At 35.7% G+C, this 21,273-nt stretch overlaps 1 protein-coding gene across 4 annotated transcripts in view; it reads right to left on the bottom strand.

Annotated features, from left to right (window-relative positions):
* The window catches only part of LOC126717496 (receptor-like protein 7), a 155,575-nt gene that overhangs the window by 40,330 nt on the left and 93,972 nt on the right, over positions 1–21,273 (bottom strand). The window lies entirely within an intron of this gene.

Genomic DNA, 21,273 nt, shown 5'->3' with positions numbered 1-21,273 from the left:
ACCTACACACAAAAATAAATAAATGATTGGTGTCTTAGCTTGATAATAAGAACAATCATTATAGAGTAAACGTCATATATATATATATATATATATATGAGTCCGAATTCAGCAAGGATGAGATGTAAAACCCATGTTTTATACCATCCAATAAAATATTGCCACATTAGTATTTTACTTAAAATTCAATACATTCTAGCACTCTTAATAACATCTCAATAAACTCTTAATTTGGTTGGATTTATATATGGGTATTAGAATTGATTAAGTGTGATTATGCTTATTCTTAAATATGTAATAAGATAATGTGACATATTAAGATTGGAGGGATAAAACATGAGTTTTACACTAGGTATTTATAGAATTTATTCTCTCTCTCTCTCTCTCTCTATATATATATATATATAAAAAAAAAATAATAAAAAAAAAAATAAAAAAAAAACCTCTCAGGTCAAAGGATAATAAGGAAATTGTGATATAACAACGTTTAAATGATAAAATCATTCCATAAAGTATTATAAATATCCAATTCAATGTAAACAGAACAAGTGTAACTAAGCTTTAATGATGAAAATAGAAATGACGATGTTCAATTAATATTCAAAACTTTAAAAAAAAAAAAAAACAAAAAAAAAAACAAAAAATTTGAAAAACAATTATTCATTACATTTCGTTCTTTCCTCATCAGCATGATTCATGCTGAAATATGTTTACATCTTTTTTTTTTTAGGAAAGAAATATGTTTACATCTGGTAAATAAAATATAATATATTTTTTAGATAGTGGGTGGGGGAGGAAGTTTTTTTTTTTTTTTTGAAAGGGTGGGGGAGGAAGTTAGTTGAATATAATGTGAATATGAGATATAATAACAAAATTTGGTTTCTAAAAAGAAGGTATATATCCAAGATTTGGATTCCTCTCTTCACTATTGTCAAGATCATCTACGGATCTTTTATTTTTTATTTTTTTTGAGAAGGAGATCTTCTACGGATCTTTAACGCGTAACTTTACAAGAACAGTGAAAATATAATATTAATACTAATACTAAAAAAGAAAGACCAACTTTTTTTTTATAATAATAATCCGGAAAGAAAGACCTGCTTTTTTTTACTAAACCTGTCAGTCTTTAATTATTTGTAAATAAGTCAGTCAAAAAAATATATATTTGTAAATAAGGGGCCATTAGCTTCTTGCCGTCTTATACGCTTAGCTTTAAGAACTACTAATTAATTGGGTCAATTTTCGTTTAATTCAATAAAGTTAAGAAGACAATAAAAATTTACAAATATTTCACACCATTTCTTATGAGAGTACGTAGTGTGTATTGTGTACTATAATTTATCCCACATTTCTTTAAAAATTATTATAATTTTTGGATGGAGTTTGTGATTTGTCTTTCGTGAAAACTTCATTCTCATTTTTTGTGCATGTGTGTGTTTGTTTTCTATAAAGAAAAAATTAATAATAATAATAAGTCTACCACCTTATAAGCCTTTTACAATCTACAATTTAATTTTTTTTTTTTTAATGATCTATGTGTGAGATAATAGGCTAATTTAAGAATATTGTGAATTGATGTAAATTTTTGTTATGCCCAAACTAGCATGACTCATTTCCATTTGGAAAGATACAACTCCGAACTCCCAAGTCCATCCCATACGTAACATAACAATTTTTTTTTTTAAATAATACAAAAATTTTGAAAGAGAAAATATATCAATTCAAAATTTCACAATTTTCAAGGAATGGTTTCATTTTCCTTCTTAAATATAATGTTCAATAGTTGGATACCTCTTTTTTGTTTTGATAAATTTGGTAATTACCACTAAGAGGGGCGATTTAAATTTAGACATTTCTCTTAGAAATACTAGAATATATTATTTGAGTTACAAGACTCTTAGGGTTGGATTCAAGTTACACACCTGGTGTAACTCTAAACAATGTTACACCACTCAATATTTTTTAATTACAAACAAATTTTGACAAATCTACCACTAGATTACATTATCTTTGTATATTCTCCATGCTTGCAAAAATTTTAAGGTGATCAAAGATTAATAGCCATATCATCAATCAATTTTTTAAATTCAAGTTTTTGTAATATGAAATAATGCATAAAATATAAATTTATAGATCAAATGATAAATAACATCCAATTGACATGAAAGTTGGCATGATTGTTAAGAACATATAAAACATGTAATTTAACGGTGAGATTTTCAAAATATGAGTTTTATAACAAATTATTAGGTGGTGTAACATTACTTAGACTTACCCCTGGTGTAATTCTAAGTAATGTTACACCACTCAATAATTAAATGCAAATTTTGACAAATCTACCATTAGATTACATTATCTTCGTATATTCTTCATTACCATTAGATTAAATCATGATTATATATCATGATGTCAATAGTGATACTTATTTTAAAATGATGAATAACTATACGGATTCAGATTCTCTAGATTTCTTAGGGTACTCTACCAAATAGATTTCCTTAAATCTTAACCATTCTTTAATAATTTAATGGTTTAGATTCTGCCATGTCAGCATTCCACTAACAATAATCTTAATTATTTTGTTTGCAACATTATTTTATTATTTTAAGAATATTGTTAGTGGAATGCTGACATGGTAAAATCTTGACCATTAAATCATTAAAGAGTGATTAGGATTTAAGGAAATCTACTGGTAGAGTATCTTAGGAAATCTAGAAGATCTGAATCCATAACTATACATCTTTAAAAGTGTTGTAATAGCTATTCTTTAGTAGGTGTATTAATTTCTAAAATTAATATACCTCTAAATAAACAAACTTTCTATATGCACATAACAATTATAAAAATAAAAAGTCATGAAAAAATAACTAATCTTTCTTTCAAGTTTAAAAAATATTATTGTTTAGGAAATACAATTATATGAGTAAGAAATTTCCAAAAAAATATTTTAATTTTTATTCTAATTTTACAATTTAGAAAATTTGATTTAAGAGTCCAAATTTGGTAAGGATGGAGTGTAAAATTTATGTTTTACACCATCCAATAAGAGATTACCATATCAATTGTTTACTTAAAATTTAATACATCTTACCCTACATAAGAACATCTCAATAAACTCAAATTTAAATTGGATTTTCAAATGGATGTTAGAATTGATTGAGTATGGTTGTGCATATTTTTTAATATATAATATAATAATGTGACATATTGGGATTGGGTAAAACTTAGGTTTTACACCACATCCATATAGAATTTAATCTCTTGATTTAAACATTTCATTAACTTCGGAGTTCTATTCTTATGTTGTCACCAAACAAATAAATAGTAATAAGTATTACATTAAAACATCTTGTGTTTCTTGTAATATCTATTCCTATTCCTATGTAATCACCATTACAATCTACCAAACGTGCCCTAAGTGATCAATTTTAGTTTGTAATAAATTTTAAATTATTATTTTTTAGTTCTTATGGAATGATGTTGTGTTAGTTTTTAGTTTAACCACATCATTTAAGGGATTAAAAATGAGCACTTTAAAACATCATAGACTAAAATCATTAATAGCTAAACTTTAGCAGTCTACATTATAATTAAGAAGTGGGTTGCAATTAACTTGAGTGGTAAAATTTATTATCATAAAATAAGAAATTTAGGGCTCAAATTCCGCCTACCAAAAAAAAAAAAAAAAAAGATCGGTGTTTTAGCTTAATGATAAAACTTTAAGTGATCAATTTTAGTTCAGAATAAATTTCAAATTATTTTTTTAGTTCTTATGGAATGATGTTGTGTCAGTTTTAGTTTAACCACATCATTTAAAGGATTAAAATGGATCACTTTAAAACATCATAGACGAAAATCACTAATAGCTAAAATTTAGCGGCAAACATTACAATCATGAAGTGCAATCATCATAGAATAAACATTATAAGTTGAAATTCTGTAGTATATATTTTAAAAGAAACACATTTAAAAAGTAAAAGAAAAATTACTAATGACTAAACTTTAATAACCAACGTTATATGCTAAGAGTCTTATAACTCAAATAGTACATTTTGGTATTTCTAAGAGACATGTCCAGATTCAAATCGCCCCTCTTCATGGAAATTATCAAATTTACCAAAAAAAAGGTATCCAACTATGCAATGTTATATTTAAGAAGGAAAATGAAACCATTTCTTGAAAATTGTGAAATTTTGAATTGGTAAATTTTCTCTTTCAAAAGTTTTGTATTATTAAAAAAAAAAAAATCATGACATTAAGTATGGGATGGAGTTGGGAGTTGGGAGTTGGATCTCTCCAAATGGAAATGAGTCATGCTAGTTAGGGCATGACACAAATTTACATCAATTCACAATATTCTTAAATTAGCTTATTATCAAATAGTCTTGCTAGCTTGGACATAATAAAGAATTACATCAATTCACAATATATATTCTTAAATTATCTTATTATCTTACACATTGATTATTAAAAAAAAAAATTAATTGCAGATTCTAAAAGGCTAATGACATAGGTGGTATACTTAACTTTTTTTTTTTTTTCAAACAAACACAAACATGCACAAGAAAAGAGAATGAAGTTCTAACAAAAGACAAATCACAAACTCCATCCAAAAATCACAATAACTTTTAAAGAAATGTGCGATAAATTATAATACACAATACACACTACATACTCTCGTAAGAAATGATGTGAAATTTTTGTGAGTTTTTATTGTATTCTTAACTTTATTGAAATAAACAAAAATTGGCCCAGTTAATTAGTTCTTTAAAAAATTTTGAAAAAAATTTATTCATTACATTTCATTCCTTCATTATCAGCATGATTCATGCTGAAATATGTTTATATCTAATTAATAAAATATAATATATTTTTTAGATAGTGGGTGGGGGAGGGAGTTTAGTTGAATATAATGTGAATATGAGATATAATTATAAAATTTGGTTTCTAAAAAGAAGGTATAATTCTAACTTTATATATCCAAGATTCGGATTCTTCTCTTCACTATAGTCCAGATCTTCTACGGGTCTTTTATTTTTTATTTATTTATTTTTTTTTTGGAGAAGGAGATCTTCTACGGATCTTTAACGCGTAACTTTACAAGAACAGTGAAAATATAATAGTAATACTAATACTAAAAAAGAAAGACCAACTTTTTTTTTTTTTTTTAATAATAATCCGGAAAGAAAGACCTGCTTTTTTTTTTCTTACCAAACCTGTGAGTCTTTAATTATTTGTAAATAAGTCAGTCAAAAAAATATATTTTTGTACTTGCCGTCGTATACGCATAGCTTTAAGAACGACCGATTAACTGGGTCAATTTTAGTTTAATTCAATAAAGTTAAGAAGATAATAAAAATTTATAAATATTTCACACCATTCCTTGTGAGAGTACGTAGTGTGTATTATGTGTATTGTGTACTATAATTTATCTCACATTTCTTTAAAAATTATTATAATTTTGGGATGGAGTTTGTGATTTGTCTTTCATTAGAATTTCATTCTCATTTCTTGTGCATGTTTGTGTTTGTTTTCTATAAAGAAAAAAAAGAAAAAGAAGTAAGTCTATCACCTTATAAGCCTTTTACATTCTACAATTAAATTTTTTTTTTTTTTTTAATGACCTATGTGTGAGATAATAGGCTAATTTAAGAATATTGTGAATTGATGTATATTTTTGTTATGCCCAAGCTAGCATGACTCATTTCCATTTGGAAAGATCCAACTCCGAACTCCCAAGGCCATCCCATACGTAACATAACAAATTTTTTTTTTTTTAATAATACAAAGCTTTTGAAAGAGAAAATATACCAATTCAAAATTTCCCAAATTTCAAGGAATAGTTTCATTTTCCTTCTTAAAGCTTTGTTTTTTTCAGCAATGATATTTTCTAGAAAATGAGTCATTTTCGAAAAAGTATTTTCTATAAAACTATCTTGTACGGCACCGAGGTGCCCAAATCCAATTGGGCCTTGGATTCAGGCCCAATAGCACGACCCAATTTTTCAATCCCTTTTTATTCTATCCTCACAAACTGCAAGTTCAAGTCTCATCATCTAACCACTGCTCGACGTAAAATGCCCGAATAATAAAGAAAGATTGAAATCCGAACATACCATAGCATGCTCGGCAGTTTCCAGGAAACATCACAACTGGGCATATTCGCTTAAATTGGAACCAAGTTTCAAGGCCACAATCGTTGCATTCCACTCTCACCTAAACATCCACTTACAACAGATAATATTGGACCTTCAACTGCACTAACTATGGCAATAATCATGATCTCTCCACTAATTTAGAGCTATAAATAGGAGAAGTTAGGGGAACAAAACGGGGGGGTTTTTTTTAGATGTTCACAAAAGATACAGAGAAGGGAGCAAAACAGCGATTCAGAAAGAGAGAGAATAAACTACGCTGAGTCTCTGTGCCAAGAATGACACAAAGTAGGAAATTCTAAGCCCACCTTATAAGTAAGTGGTGAGCCCAAGTGAGGTTAAGCCCAACAGCCTCATTTCCGGGGCACACAAGTGGTGCCCACCGTAGGGCTATCCTACGAAACTGTGGTTCAACTGAGACTCAAGCATGGGAAATGTCCAAAAGGCGTTTGGGAGGCCAAGTTGAGAGCTGATCAGTAGGATCTTCTCAGGACTCCACATGGCAGGAAAGAAGGCAGAAAAGGCATGAAGATAGGAAGCGTGGGTGAGGAGAAGAAGAATCTAGTTTAGGGGAGGGGTCAGACCAGACTCACCGAACAATGTGGGGTGCCTCGGGGCACGGGCAACGTGATGAGAGAGACCAAGAGCTGGAGTGGTTGCGCAGACTGGTTGCGCAGACTGGTGAGGAATTTGGAGTTGGAGGCAAGGGGTTGGCGCCAGAGAAGGGACCGAGACAACCGAGAAAGGAGGGATGGTAGTGTGGGAAATCAAGGCGAGGAGAGCTCTAGCCAGTTTGGTCCCTGACGATTCCGAGACCGTTCACTTTCCCGAGAATCACACCGATATAGGAACCACTCGCATTCTCGCGAGATGCGTCAGCGCCGAAACCGTTCATGTTCACGCGGATATAACGACCGTGGTTCGGATTCCCCGGAGGAACGGCAACCCTACAATGCTACCATGGACGCAATGAGTCGGGCCTTACAAAGAGCTACTCAGTCGCCGTTCTCAAATGAAATTGAACAGGCCCCTATGTTGAGCCGATTTACACAGCCACCATTTAACTCCTATGATGGGAAAACGAACCCAGTGGAACACGTCAGTCATTATATCCATATGATGTCTTTGCATGCACACAATGATGCGCTGATGTGTAAGGCGTTCCCTTCTAGTCTCAGCTCCATGACCTTGAGATGGTTTAATGGGTTACGAAAAGGTTCCATTCGCAGTTTTGTTGAGCTGATCCAGGAGTTTGGCGCTCGATTTATGATGTGTGCTGGGTGCCGCAACCGGTGGATTCATTGCTTTCCATAAAAATGAGGGTCGGTGAAACCCTTCGAAGTTATGCCAGTCGATATTGGGAGCTATACAATGAAATCAGTGGGGGCAATGAGAAGATTGCGGCAAGCACTTTCAGGATGGGGCTTCCCGAAGACTCTAAACTATGGGAGTCGTTGACGAAAAGACCTCCCAAGGATATGAGGCAACTTATGAGGCGTATTAAGGAGTATAAACGTCTCGAAGATGATTGGTTGCAGAATAAAGGTAAGGCCCCGTTGCTTGGTCGCTCCTGGCAGGGCGTTTTTCCAACGAGACCAAAGAAGGATTTCAAGATGCAGGAACCGAAAGCACAAATTGGAGGAGTGAATGTGGCATTCAAAAAGCCGGTACACAAAATTTTAGATTGGATTAAGAACGAATCGTTCTTCAGGTGGCCAAACAAGATGGGGGGTGACCCGTCCCAGAGGAATCAAAACTTGTATTGCACATACCATAGAGATAAAGGGCACACCACCGAGCAGTGCCCGGTATTAAAAGATCATCTGGGGCAACTAGTGAAGGCAGGATATTTGAAAGAGTTCATAGTGGATTCTGGTAACTGGGATGCTGGCCATGGTGCTCAGCAAAAAGGGAACCCCCTTCCGCCACCATTGGGAGTGATCGAGGTCATCCATGTTGCCTCGAGGGGTATGGCCATAACCAGAAGAGGAGTATTAATAGTGATGCCCAAAGAAACCTGCACGGAAAGACAATCACTCAGAAAGAGGATGAAAGTTGGCCGACTGGCAATTTCTTTTGACGAGGAAGATCTGGAGGGAACGATCTAACCCCATGATGATGCGTTGGTAGTAACAGCGCGGATAAGCAACTTCTTAGTGAAAAAGGTGATGATAGACTAGGGAAGCAAAGCCGATGTAATGTACCCAGATTTGTTCGAAGGGCTCGGATTAAAAAATCAGGACTTGATGAAGTATGATACGCCGTTGGTCTCATTTGATGGAAGAGTGGTGATCCCCGAGGGTCAAATTTCTCTTTCGGTGAATATGGAGGGCAAGGAAGTGATGGTGACCTTCATAGTAGTCAGATCGTTCTCCCCGTACACGGCAATCTTGGGAAGGCTGTGGATTTATGCAATGAAGGCTATTCCGTCCACCCTGCATGTGAAAGTTAAATTTCCCACCGAGCATGGAGTTGCCGTGGTACGAGGAAACCAGCAAGTAGCTAGACAGTGCCTGGTCGTCGCGGTCAGGTGGAAAGGCGAATAGGTTGAACAAAAGGAAACCACCGAAAGAGCATCTTTATAGCAATTACAGAAGCCCTAAGAAGAAGTAGGGGCAAGTTATGCCGAGGAGGTTTTGAAGGTCAAAATTTTTCCAGACACTGACAAGTATTTCCAAATAGGGATGAGCATGAAAGACCGAGATAAGGTAGAAATATTGTTATTCTTTTTGCAGAATGTAGATGTCTTTGCATAGAGTCCGTACAAAGTGCTTGGAGTAGACCCCGAGTTCATTGTCCATAAGCTCAACGTGGACCCATCATTCCCCCCAAAGAAGCAAAAGCCGAGAAGAGCATTGAAAGAGCATGTTAACCTGGTTAAGTTGGAAGTCCAAAGGCTGAAGGAAGCTGGGGTGATAAGAGAAATATTCTTCCCAGAATGGTTAGCAAATACAGTGGTAGTGAAGAAAAAGAATGGCAAGTGGAAGGTTTGTGTGGACTTCACAGACTTAAACTGGGCATGTCCTAAAGACCCGTTCCCAATGCCGAAGATTGATCAATTGGTGGATGTTACATACGGACACTCGACGATGAGTTTCTTGGATGCCTTTCTGGGATATCATCAGATTGCCCTAGCACCCGAGGACCAAGAAAAGACAGCATTCATTTCCCCGGATGCAAACTATCACTATAACGTATTGCCATTTAGGTTGAAGAATGCCAGAGCCACGTACCAACGGATGATGACAAGGATGTTCCGAGAAAAAATTGGGTGCACAGTGAAAGTATACATTGACGATATGGTAGTAAAGAGTAAACAGGAAGCACGGCATGTAGAAGATCTTCAAGGAGTGTTTGAGGTACTCCAGCAATATAAGCTGCGCCTAAATGTTGAGAAGTGCACTTTCAGCGTGGGGGCTGATAAATTCTTGGGGTATCTGATCTCTAATTGGGGGATAGAGGCCAATCCCGACCAAATCGAAGCAGTGAATCGCCTCAGACCGCCAAGCAATCCTAAAGAAGTGCAAGTATTAATCGGGATGTTAGCTGCACTTAATCGGAATATTTCCATATTTGTTGATCGCTGCAGAGCATTTTATCAACTTCTGAAGAAATGGAAGGGATTTTAGTGGGATAAGGAGTGTGACAAAGCCTTTCGAGATCTGAAGGAGTATTTGAGGGACCGAGATATCTACCCTTGGAGAAGTTAATATTGGCCTTGGTGCACGTAACAAGGAAGCTGCCGCATTACTTTTAGGCTCATACTATGTTCGTCCTAACTGAGTATCCCTTGCAGTTGTTGTTAAAAAGGCCAAACTTCATGAGTCGAATAGCTAAGTGGGGGACTCGGTTAGGTTCCTTCGACATAAGGTACAGGCCGCGAAACTTAGTGAAGGGGCAGGTTCTTGCTGATTTCATTGCAAAGTTCTCCCCTAAGAATGACGGGAAGATAATTTGTAATGTAGAAAGTCGCCCATGGAAGGTGTTTATGGACGGCGCTTCAAGTGCTATGGGGGCTAGAGCCAGAATTGTCATAATCACTTAGGAGGGTATACGACTGGAGCATTCCTTCAGATTGGGGTTCAAAGCCTATAATAACGAGGTCGAGAATGAGGCCTTTCTTGCCGGATTGAGGACCGTTTTATGCTTGGGCACATGGGATGTGGAGATTTTTTCGGATTCTTGGCTGGTTGTGTATCAGATCCAGGGAAGCTTTGAAGCTCGGGATTCTTGGATGAAAGCCTATCTGAGAGCAGCTAAGCAAATCATTAGCAAGTTCGAAACAATGAAGGTGTCCCAGGTCGGCCGGGCACAAAACAGACACGCTGATTCACTAGCCACGTTGGCTTCGTCAATTACCAAGGAGGTTCCTCAGCTTATCAAAGTAGAACTTATAAGGGAGCCAAGTATCGGTATGGAAGATAATTGTAACTCGGCCAGGGTCGACGTTGTCATGATTTCAACAACCAAGCCGTGCTAGATGGACCCGATCATTGACTTTTTGGCCGAGGATAGAGTTCCGGACGATGAAAAAGAGGCTAAAAATTCATCGAGTGGCTTCCCGGTATTGGTTTTCAGTAGATCGCAAATTGTACCGAAGGTCTTTTGGAGGTCTGTACCTTTTATGCTTACATCCCGAGAAAGTAAATGAACTTCTGTCCAAGCTGCATGACGGGGTGTGCGGTAGTCATGTTGGGGGGCGCTCGTTAGCACACAGAATGATGACTCAAGGATTTTGGTGGTCGCAAATGCAGAAATGTGAACAATGCCAAAAACACGTTCACTAGATCCACCAGCCAGCAGGTCGTTTAAGCCCCATCAATAGTCTATGGTCGTTTGCACAATAGGGGCTAGACATACTCGGCCCATTCCCCCAAGTAACAGGTAACCGCCGATTCGTGTTAGTGGTGGTTGATTATTTCACGAAATGGGCAGAAGCCGAGGCCCTGGCAAATATCCGGGATGTGGACATGAAGAAGTTTGTATGGAAGAACATAGTCACGAGATTCAGGGTGCTGAACTCACTGATACCAGACAATGGGCTACAGTTTGATAGCAAAGCTTTTTGAACCTTTTGCAGTGATCTTAGCATCAAGAACAGGTATTCTACTTCGGCGTATCCCCAAAGCAACGACCAAGCTGAGGCAATTAACAAGACCATTTTGAACGGGTTGAAAAGAAAGTTGGATGGGGCAAAGGGAAGATGTGCCGAGGAATTACCTAACGTTTTGTGGGCTTACCATACAACCCCCAGAAAGTCCACAAGGCAGACTCCGTTCTGCTTGACATATGGAGCAAAAGCTGTGATACCAACCAAAGTAAACCTATGTAGTGCACGGGTCTCAAGATTTGACCCCGTCCAGAACGATGGTTTAATGATGGAGCACTTGGATTGGTTGGAAGAGTGCCAAGAAGCAGCAACAGTATGGCTCGCAGAATATCAGCAGAGACTTGCCCAACGATACAACCAAGATGTAAAAGTTAGGGAATTCAGTGCCAGAGACTTGGTGCTGAGAAAAGTTGTCGGAAACATGCGGGACGTAGGTGTAGGGAAGTTAGCTCAAACGTGGGAGGGACCATATAGAGTTACTGCTATTGCAGGTGTAGGATTGTGCTATTTAGAAGACCTTGACGAGAAGCCACTCCCCCGGCCATGGAATGTCCACAACCTAAAGAAGTTTTACTAGTGACCATTCGTGCACAAAAACGTAAGTCTAAATCTTGTACACCGCTCTAGTCAATATAATGATGAAGTTCCTTGTTCTAGCTATATTCAATTTTATTATAGCGCATTAAGTATTAATTAATTGCATATTTAGTATTAATGGATTACGTTAAGGATAGAAACCTCATTCTCGGTTCGATCAAAATCACTGAGCAGATGGAAACCTTATTCATATAAAAAAAAAAAATTCTAAGGACAAAAACCTCATTCTCAGTTTGATCGAAATCATTGAGCAGGTGGAAATCTTATTTATAAAAAAATTCAAAGGACAGAAACCTCATTTTCGGTTCGATCTAAATCACTGAGCAGGTGGAAACCTTATTCATATAAAAAAATTCTAAGGACAGAAACCTCATTCTCGGTTCGATCAAAATCACCGAGCAAGTGGAAACCTTATTCATATAAAAAAATTCTAAGGACAGAAACCTCATTCTCGGTTCGATCAAAATCACCGAGCAGGTGGAAACCTTATTCATATAAAAGATTCAAAGGACAGAACCTCATTCTCGGTTCGATAAAAATCGCCGAGCAGGTGGAAACCTTATGCCAGAGCATGAGGCATCTTGCCGTTCATCTTCTTAAAAAAGCAAATATGTGTTGTATAAAACACATAATATATGGGGGCTTGATTTATCCCACCGTGCAAGTCATTCCCGGCCATACATGCGAGAAGATAAATGACAACAATAAAAAAGAGGGGAAGAAAACAACATGGAACAAAGTAATAACCAAGCATTCACGGGCATGCTCAAAGCAAACAAACGACGAATAAATCATCATCCAAATAAAGTTAACAGAAAAGTAGAATCAATGTCTCGTCGCCAAACCCGGCAACTGCATACGGGTCATCCCCGGGAAATAAATAAATTGTTCAGTCACCATAGCTCGGTGACACAGGCAAATTTACCGAAAAAGAAATAGTATTAAAAGGCAATAAAAATAAATAAAATCATTAAAGAGTCAGTTCAGCAATTAACTTAATGGAACGGAGGGTCCGGTCTAATCTGCTGCTGGTCGGCCACGAGAGAATGCAGGTCCCCACCGAGCTAATCTTGGGCACTTGGGATGCTGATGGCTTCCGTCTCATTCGGCTCTACATGTGAATCAATATGTTCCACCAATTCCCTCATACTTGCTGTTTCCTCCTCGTCAATGGGCACTGGGGGGTCCTACACGGTAGTGGTTGAGCTCGGGAAGGGAATCTGGCTAGGAACTCTCAGAAGGGAATCCTCGGGGACTCCCAAAATCTACAGAGCAGCAAACCACCTGGCCTCAAAACCCCACCTTCGAGCTTGATTCACAACTAGCTCCGCGGAATTCTAGGCATCAGCGAACCCTTCTTTGTACCATTTCTTCTCGCAAGCCTCCAAAGCCGCCCTCAGGTCGGCAAGTTCCTCGGCTTGAGCCGTGTTCAAGATAACTGCCTCGGCTAGCTTAACATCCATCTCGTTCTACTTAGCCAAGAGTTCCGCGGACCTTTTCTCCGCCAGTGCTCTATTCTTCTCAGCGGCAACAGCTTTTTTCCTGGCATTGTCAGCTGCCTTTATTTTCTCCTTAGCTGCTTTAACAGCCGCCTCCCGTGCCTCCCTCTCCTAGTCAGCCTCCTCGGCAAGTACCTTTGTGCGACCATCCAAAATATAGTCTAGTTGAGCAGCCTAACAAAAACAAAAATTAGTACAAAAACAAAACAAAAGGTAAATGAAAAATAATAAATGTGTAAAAGACAGTAAAGAATTAGTAAGTAAAGGGTTACTGCGACAGTATGTCACTGTAGCCTATGCCCTATGGACTCCTCCAACCCTCCTTCAAAGGCGTGTACATCATCAGGCAGAAGGAGGCCCTTTGCCAAGGTCTAAGCAATGCGGCCCCCTTCACCTTTCTCCCACATCCGCACACAAGCAGTTGCAGGAAGTGGCTTGCTGTCCAATAGAAATTTAGGCTTCCACGCCTGCGCAGCTTGAAAGAAGGATGCTACGCTCGGCCTAACTTGGGTCTGTGGCTCATTGATGACAATGCGTACGGTTGGTCAAGGAGGAGTCCAAGTTGCTGCATCTCCCGGGCCTGTAGGCGTTTGCTCAATAACCCTCTGCCTCTTCCGGACTCATCCGGTTTGAGGAGGAGGTGGAGGAAGAGGTGCTTGAGTTTGGCTCTAAGAGGGTGGCTGCTGCGCAGCTTGCCTTGCACCAGGCACAAAGTGATCTATAGTCATGGTCTTCCGGGTCGCCATGTCTTCGCTAAGGAAGGGCTCGGTGTCTAAGAGATCAGTTATGTTAACTACAAATTGCTTGGCTTCCTCTACGAGAGCCTCGGGTTTAACAGGGTCCTTGGGCTGTGCGGGTTCTTCTTGGACAAGTTCGTGGGCGAGCTCTCGAAGATGCTGGGACACACGCTCCACAGACTCATCCTGTAATGGCGTAAGCTCTTCCGAGCAGGTGTATCGCTTACCCAGCTCCCTCGCTTCACCAACTGTAAACTTCGGCTATAGAAAATTCGCATGTCGAATGTCTATGTAAGACAAAAGGGGGCTGTCAACCAACAACGCTTGTTTGAAAGACTGCCAGGTGGAATAAATCGGTTTAACCCCGAGGATCAGATGTGATGCTCAGAGCTGTCCATCCTAATGCATGAATATCTCAGATCGAAGGATAAAATTCAAGTCCCTGACATGAACTGTCCTAACATCCGAGACGAACACTTTACCCTCTGCAAAGAGAATATATATATATATATATATATATATATATATATAAAACGAGATACAATATTAGTAACCAATAACATAGAACTACTGCAATTAGAAAAACGGTTAAGTTAGAGATAGGTACGAACCCACTTCACGCTGTGAGAGGGGGCAGGGAATTTCTCCGACAAACCAATTGCCGTGCACCCGGATGAACTCCCTGGCTAAGTTCCTATTTGAATCAGGTAGGCATGATATCAGCCGTACCCGTATATCCCTAGTTTTTAAGTAATAATTGGTAGTTTTATTCCCACAAAGACTGTACATGTGGTTTATGTCATGGTAATCCAACTGTAAATCAAATGTATAGTTTAACTTACTGACACAACTAACTACCCGGTAAAAATTGGGTGGGAGTTGGTCGGGGCACAGCCCGTAATTAAGTGTGTTGACTAAAAGAAGGTCCATGGGAAACCTAGCCCCACCCTCTAGAATTTCCATTAGGAGGAAGAAAGCAGTACCATGCCCTTTGTGGAGAGCAATCTCGCTCTCGTGGCAGTAAGCCACTTCCACATCATCGGGGATATCAAACTTTTGCCTAAAGATGGCTAAAGACGCCGGGGTATCCAGAAGAAAAGAATAACCCATTTCGAAATCTAATACTGAAAGAAGAAACTCGAAGAAAGAAGCTGAAGTAAAAGGAGGGGGTAGAGAACTTACTTTAGGCTCTAAGGAAGGAAGGGTCTCTAGGCTGGTGAGTAAGTGCTTGGCAAAGAGTAAACACAGGAAGAAGGAAGCAAAAAAGTGAAAGAACATTTTGAGGTGAACTATTTATAGAAGCAAAAGAGGACAAAGAAACATTTAATCAACAATAAATAGGCACGATTCACAAAAAACCTTACGAATGCCAATGATAACTGACACACACGTCACCTCAGTTCATGAACCGTCAGGTAATAATGACAACTGAACCTGGTGCCTCGGAATAGCGCGTCTTTTGAGAAGAGCATTAATGGGATGCCGTAACCTCCCAAGTTTCTAACTATTAAACTCCCAAAACAAGAATGCCTTTTTGGTTCCTTGATTCTTCCTGGTAGTCGGGCATGAATCAAGGGGGGGCTAATGTTCGGCATCGAGGTGCCCAGATCCAATTGAGCTTTGGATTCAGGCCCAGTAGCATGGCCCAATTTTTCAATCCCTTTTTATTCTACTCTCACAAACTACAAGTCCAAGTCTCATCACCTAACCACTGCTCGGTGTAAAATGCCCGAATAATAAAGAAAAATTGAAATCCGAACATACCATAGCATGCTCGGTAGTTTCCAGGAAACATCACTACTGGGCATATTCACTTGAGTTGGAACCAAGTTCCAAGGCCACAATCGCTGCATTCCACTCTCACCTAAACATCCACTTACAACAGATAATATTGAACCTTCAATTGCACTAACTATGGCAGTAATCATGACCTCTCCACTAATTTAGAGCTATAAATAGGAGAAATTGGGGAAGGAAAAGGGGTTTTTATTTATTTTTTTTTTAAGAGGTTCACAAAAGATACAGAGAAGGGAGCAAAACAGCGATTCAAAAAGAAAGAGAATAAACTACGTTGAGTTTCTGTGCCGAGAACTACCCAAAGTAGGAAATCCTAAGCCTACCTTATAAGTAAGTTATGAACCCAAGTGAGGTTAAGCCCAACAACCTCATTTCCGGCGCGCACATATCTCATTTTCCAATGTTTTGTAACAAATGTAAAAGAGTTGAAAAACAACCTCCTAATTTCTCTTATTTAGCTTGTTATGAGATAAAGTTGTTTTCCAAAAAAAATACTGGAAAACAATCTCTAAAAATAAGTCATACTTTTTATATTGACCAAAAATAATTTTCTATTGATTCATCCTTTTTTATGCTACCAAACATTCAAAAACATGGAAAATTATCTTTACACAAGGTTTTCCATCAAAACAAACAGAGCGTTACATAATTTTCAATAGTTGGATACCTCTTTTTTGTTTTGATAAATTTGATAATTACCACTAAGAGGGGCGATTTAAATCTGGACATTTCTCTTAGAAATACTAGAATATATTATTTGAGTTACAAGACTCTTAGGGTTGGATTTAAGTTACACACCTGGTGTAACTCTAAACAATGTTACACCACTCAATATTTTTTAATTAAATGCAAATTTTGACAAATCTACCACTAGATTACATTATCTTTGTATATTCTCCATGCTTGCACAAATTTTAAGGTGATCAAAGATTAATAGTCATGTCATTAATCAATTTTTTAAATTCAAGTTTTTGTATTATAAAACAATGTATAAAATATGAATTTATAAATCAAATGATAAATAACATCCAATTAACATAAAAATTGGCATGATTGTTAAGAACATATAAAACATGTAATTTAATGGTGAGTTTTTCAAAATATGAGTTTTATAAAAAGTTATTGGGTGGTGTAATATTGCTTAGACTTACACCTGGTGTAATTCTAAGTAATGTTACACTACTCAATAATTGAATGCAAATTTTGACAATTCTACCATTAGATTACATTATTTTCGTATATTCTCTATTACCATTAGATTAAATCATGATTATATATCATGATGTCAATAGTGATACTTATTTTAAAATAATGAATAACTATTCCTCTTTAAAAGTGTTGTAATAGCTATTCCTTAATAGGTGTATTAATTTCTAAAATTAATATACTTCTAAATAAACAAACTTTCTATATACACATAACAATTATAAAAATAAAAAGACATGAAAAACCAACTAATCTTTCTTTCAAGTTTAAAAAATATTATTTTTTAGGAAATACAATTATATGAGTAAGAAATTTCCAAAAATATATTTTAAGTTTTATTCTAATGTTATAATTTAGAAAATTTGATTTAAGAGTCCAAATTTGGTAAGGATGAAGTGTAAAATCTATGTTTTACACCACCTAATAAGAGATTACCATATCAGCTGTTTACTTAAAATTCAATACATCTTACCCTATGTAGGGACTGAAATTGTATTGATCCCAAAACCGGATTGGGCTCAAACGTTAACGACCCCAAACAATAAATTTGTAGAGCGTGGGTTGAAGAACTAGATTTATCCCAGAAGAAAAACGATTAAACTTAACGATTCAGGATGATATGACACATACAAGATTATCTAATTTGTCCTCGGGACCAGCTAGGTTATTTTTTTGTTTTATCGTTTTCTTTAAGAAGTCTATTGTATCAGGGTTCCAATCCTTCTTTCAATGCATTCTTCCAGGTTATATACTGCAATCTTCGTGTCATCCTTACCACACACGTGTATGCTAGATTAGGGGGATTCCTTCTTGTCCCATCCAATCACTTCCTGGAACCATCAACTAGTAGTTGTAAGACTGCTTGATCACTGTTCAGGCATCACTTCCACATTAATGCGGCCAGAGAGTTGGTTGAAAGAAAATTAATACGAAGGTCGCAGCCTTTGAAGATATTTGTCTGCCTTTTTATCCTTATCCTTGATCCAATGTCCCACTCTCAGTTGTGACGCAGTCTTGAAGTAAGTTCATGATGATAAGGTACTTAGATTCATCTCGAATACATGTTGCCGAGGATATTGTTGTCCTCGGACACTTATTGGACCCATCTCACATTGCCTCTACTCCTCTCTCAGCTTTATTCTACTCATAGCCTCATTTAGGCCTCCTCGGATGGGCCAACGTCCTCGGATAAGGCCATAGGCCCAATTAATACCGCTTTTAACAATACTTCATGAGTAACTGGCCCCTACACCCTACATAAGAACATCTCAATAAACTTGAATTTAAATTGGATTTCCAAATGGGTGTTAGAATTGATTGAGTATGATTGTGCATATTTTTTAATATATAATATAATAATGTGACATGTTGGGATTTGGTAAAACTTAGGTTTTACACCACATCCATATAAACATTCCATTATCTTCAGGGTTCTATTCTTGTGTTGTCACCAAACAAATGAATAGTAATAAATATTATATTAAAACATCTTGTATTCCTTGTAATATCTATTCCTATTCTTATGTAATCACCATTACAATCTACCAAACGTGCCTAAGTGATCAATTTTAGTTTGTAATAAATTTTAAATTATTATTTTTAGTTCTTATTGAATGATATTGTGTTAGTTTTTAGTTTAACCACATCATTTAAGGGATTAAAAATGATCGCTTTAAAACATCATAGACTAAAATCACTAATAGCTAAACTTTAGCAATCAACATTATAATTAAGAAGTGGCTTTCAATTAACTTGAGTGGTAAAATTTATTGTTATAAAATAAGAAATTTAGGGCTCAAATTCCGCCTACAAAAAAAAAACCTATATTGAAATAAACATGCACAAGAAAGGAGAATAAAGTTCTAATGAAAGACAAATCACAAACTCCATCCAAAAATCATAATAACTTTTAAAGAAATTTGGGATAAATTATAATACACAATACACACTCTTGTAAGAAATGGTGTGAATTTTTTGTGAGTTTTTATTGTATTCTTAACTTTATTGAAATAAACAAAAATTGGCCCAATCAATTAGTTCTTAAAGCTAAGCGTAAAAGACGGCAAGAAGCCAATGGCCCCATATTTACAAATAAATTTTTTTTTTTTTGACTGACTTATTTACAAATAATTAAAGACTGACAGGTTTAGTCAAAAAACCCACAAAAAAAAAAAAGCAGGTCTTTCTTTCCGGATTATTATTTTTTTTTAAAAGTTGGTCTTTCTTTTTTAGTATTATACTATTACTATTATATAAAATCACTGTTCTTGTATAGATATGCGTTAAAGATCCGTAGAAGATATAGATTCTAGTCAAGAAAGGAGTCCAAGTCTTGGATAAAGTTAGAATTATACCTTCTTTTTAGAAACCAAATTTTATAATTATATCTCATATTCACACTATATTCAACTAACTCCCTCCCCCAGCTCTTTCTCAAAAATAAAATAAAATAAAAAATAAAATAAAATCCCTCTCTCAGTACTATCCAAAAAATATTGTATTAATTTGACAAAATTACAATATTAGTCCCTAAAGTTTACCTTATGAGCACAATTAGTCTCTTAAATTTAAAAAAATGAACAATATTAGTGTTTTTGTTAACTGTCGTTAGTGTTAATGCCTATGTGGCTAACAGTACATTGAATGCCTATGTGGCTAACAGTACATTGACGTGGCATCTTTTTAATTGATGCTGCATCATTTTTTTTTTTTTTTAATATTAGTTTTTTTGTTTAGTATTAGCGTTAATTCCTTTTTCTCATCACTGATATCGCTTCAAGCTTTAATCTTCGGTCACCTGCACTTAGACTAGCACTAGAGAGAAAAAGGAAATGATGATGATAATGAAGAAGTAATGGGTTTCTTAGAAGCCCATGAATAGTGGTCATTACGAATTACAAAGAATTTCTTCGTTTGTCCATAAAAAAAATCTGCCTTCACCTGCACACCAGGCTACAAAAAACTTTGTTCCATTTTTTTTTTTTTTTTTAATCTGTGCTCCTCCTTTGCTCACAATCTATCACCCCCAAAAGATCCAAATCTTAATAATAAAATAAAAGAATTTCATGCTTCAAAAAACCATAAAAACATCCAAAAGAAAGAAAGTAGGATCTGGGGAGTTTTTGAGTTTTTGGTAGAACGTCACCTGAGATGGACAGTCCATCTTGCCTAGGTGGGTGCTCACTGAAGAGACATCGACAGGGAAAATTGGTTTTTATTTTTTCAAAATGTTTTGGTGTTTTACTTTTTTTATTTTAAATATGAATAGATTATTAACTTAAAATTAATTTGTAAGTTTTTCTTTAAAATAGCTTATGTGTCATAGTTACACGTTTGTAAAGATCTTATAGTAAAAGTGTAAATCTTGAAATAGTTTTAGCATTTTAATATATATAAAATTCCACATCAATTAAAAAGAAGACATGTCAATATTCCATTAGCCACATAGGCATTAACACTAATAGTAATTAACAAAACTAGTCGCGATGCACGGAAAAACTATTGACTTTGAAAAAAATGAAGAAATATTTACCTTCTATACTTTTCCATAATTTAAAAGTGTTGTCTAACATTGAATGTTATTGAGTTGCAAGTGCATAGTTACTAAAACTTACAAAGTAATTTACAATTCTTAAATTAATAAAGCAAAACTTCCAATAGTTATATACACACACACTTAAAACTAATATAAACTACAAATATATAAACAAATGCCATGATATGAGAAAGATACACCAAGTTTCAAATTTGAATAGCAATATAACTTTCTTGTAGTAATAACAATATAGATAATTCAAAATTATAATACCCAATTCCATTATCTTTATGTTGAATCCATACAAATAATTAATTGAAATTAATCCAAACAAATAATTAATCAACCAAAAATCATAGCTTTTAATAAGAAAACAAAAAATCACATGAACCTAAATAAAAAGCATTTAAGGTGAAGAATTAAGATCAACATATGAAAGAAAATTAATTCTAAATATAACAAAAGAATAAGATAGAAAGAAAATCACAGGCACATATGAAAGCAAATAAAAAATTCGACATAAAAGATAAAATTCATTAATAACAATATAAACAAATATCCACATATGTTGAATTGAAATTTTATTAATAATAACAATATAAACAAATTTGACATAAAATTCATTAATCAAAGATGA

The sequence above is a fragment of the Quercus robur genome, chromosome 3 (assembly GCF_932294415.1).
Source record: "Quercus robur chromosome 3, dhQueRobu3.1, whole genome shotgun sequence".
NCBI lineage: Eukaryota > Viridiplantae > Streptophyta > Magnoliopsida > Fagales > Fagaceae > Quercus > Quercus robur.
The sequence above is the reverse complement of the archived record's forward strand: the minus strand, read 5'-3'. Positions and strand labels throughout refer to the sequence as shown.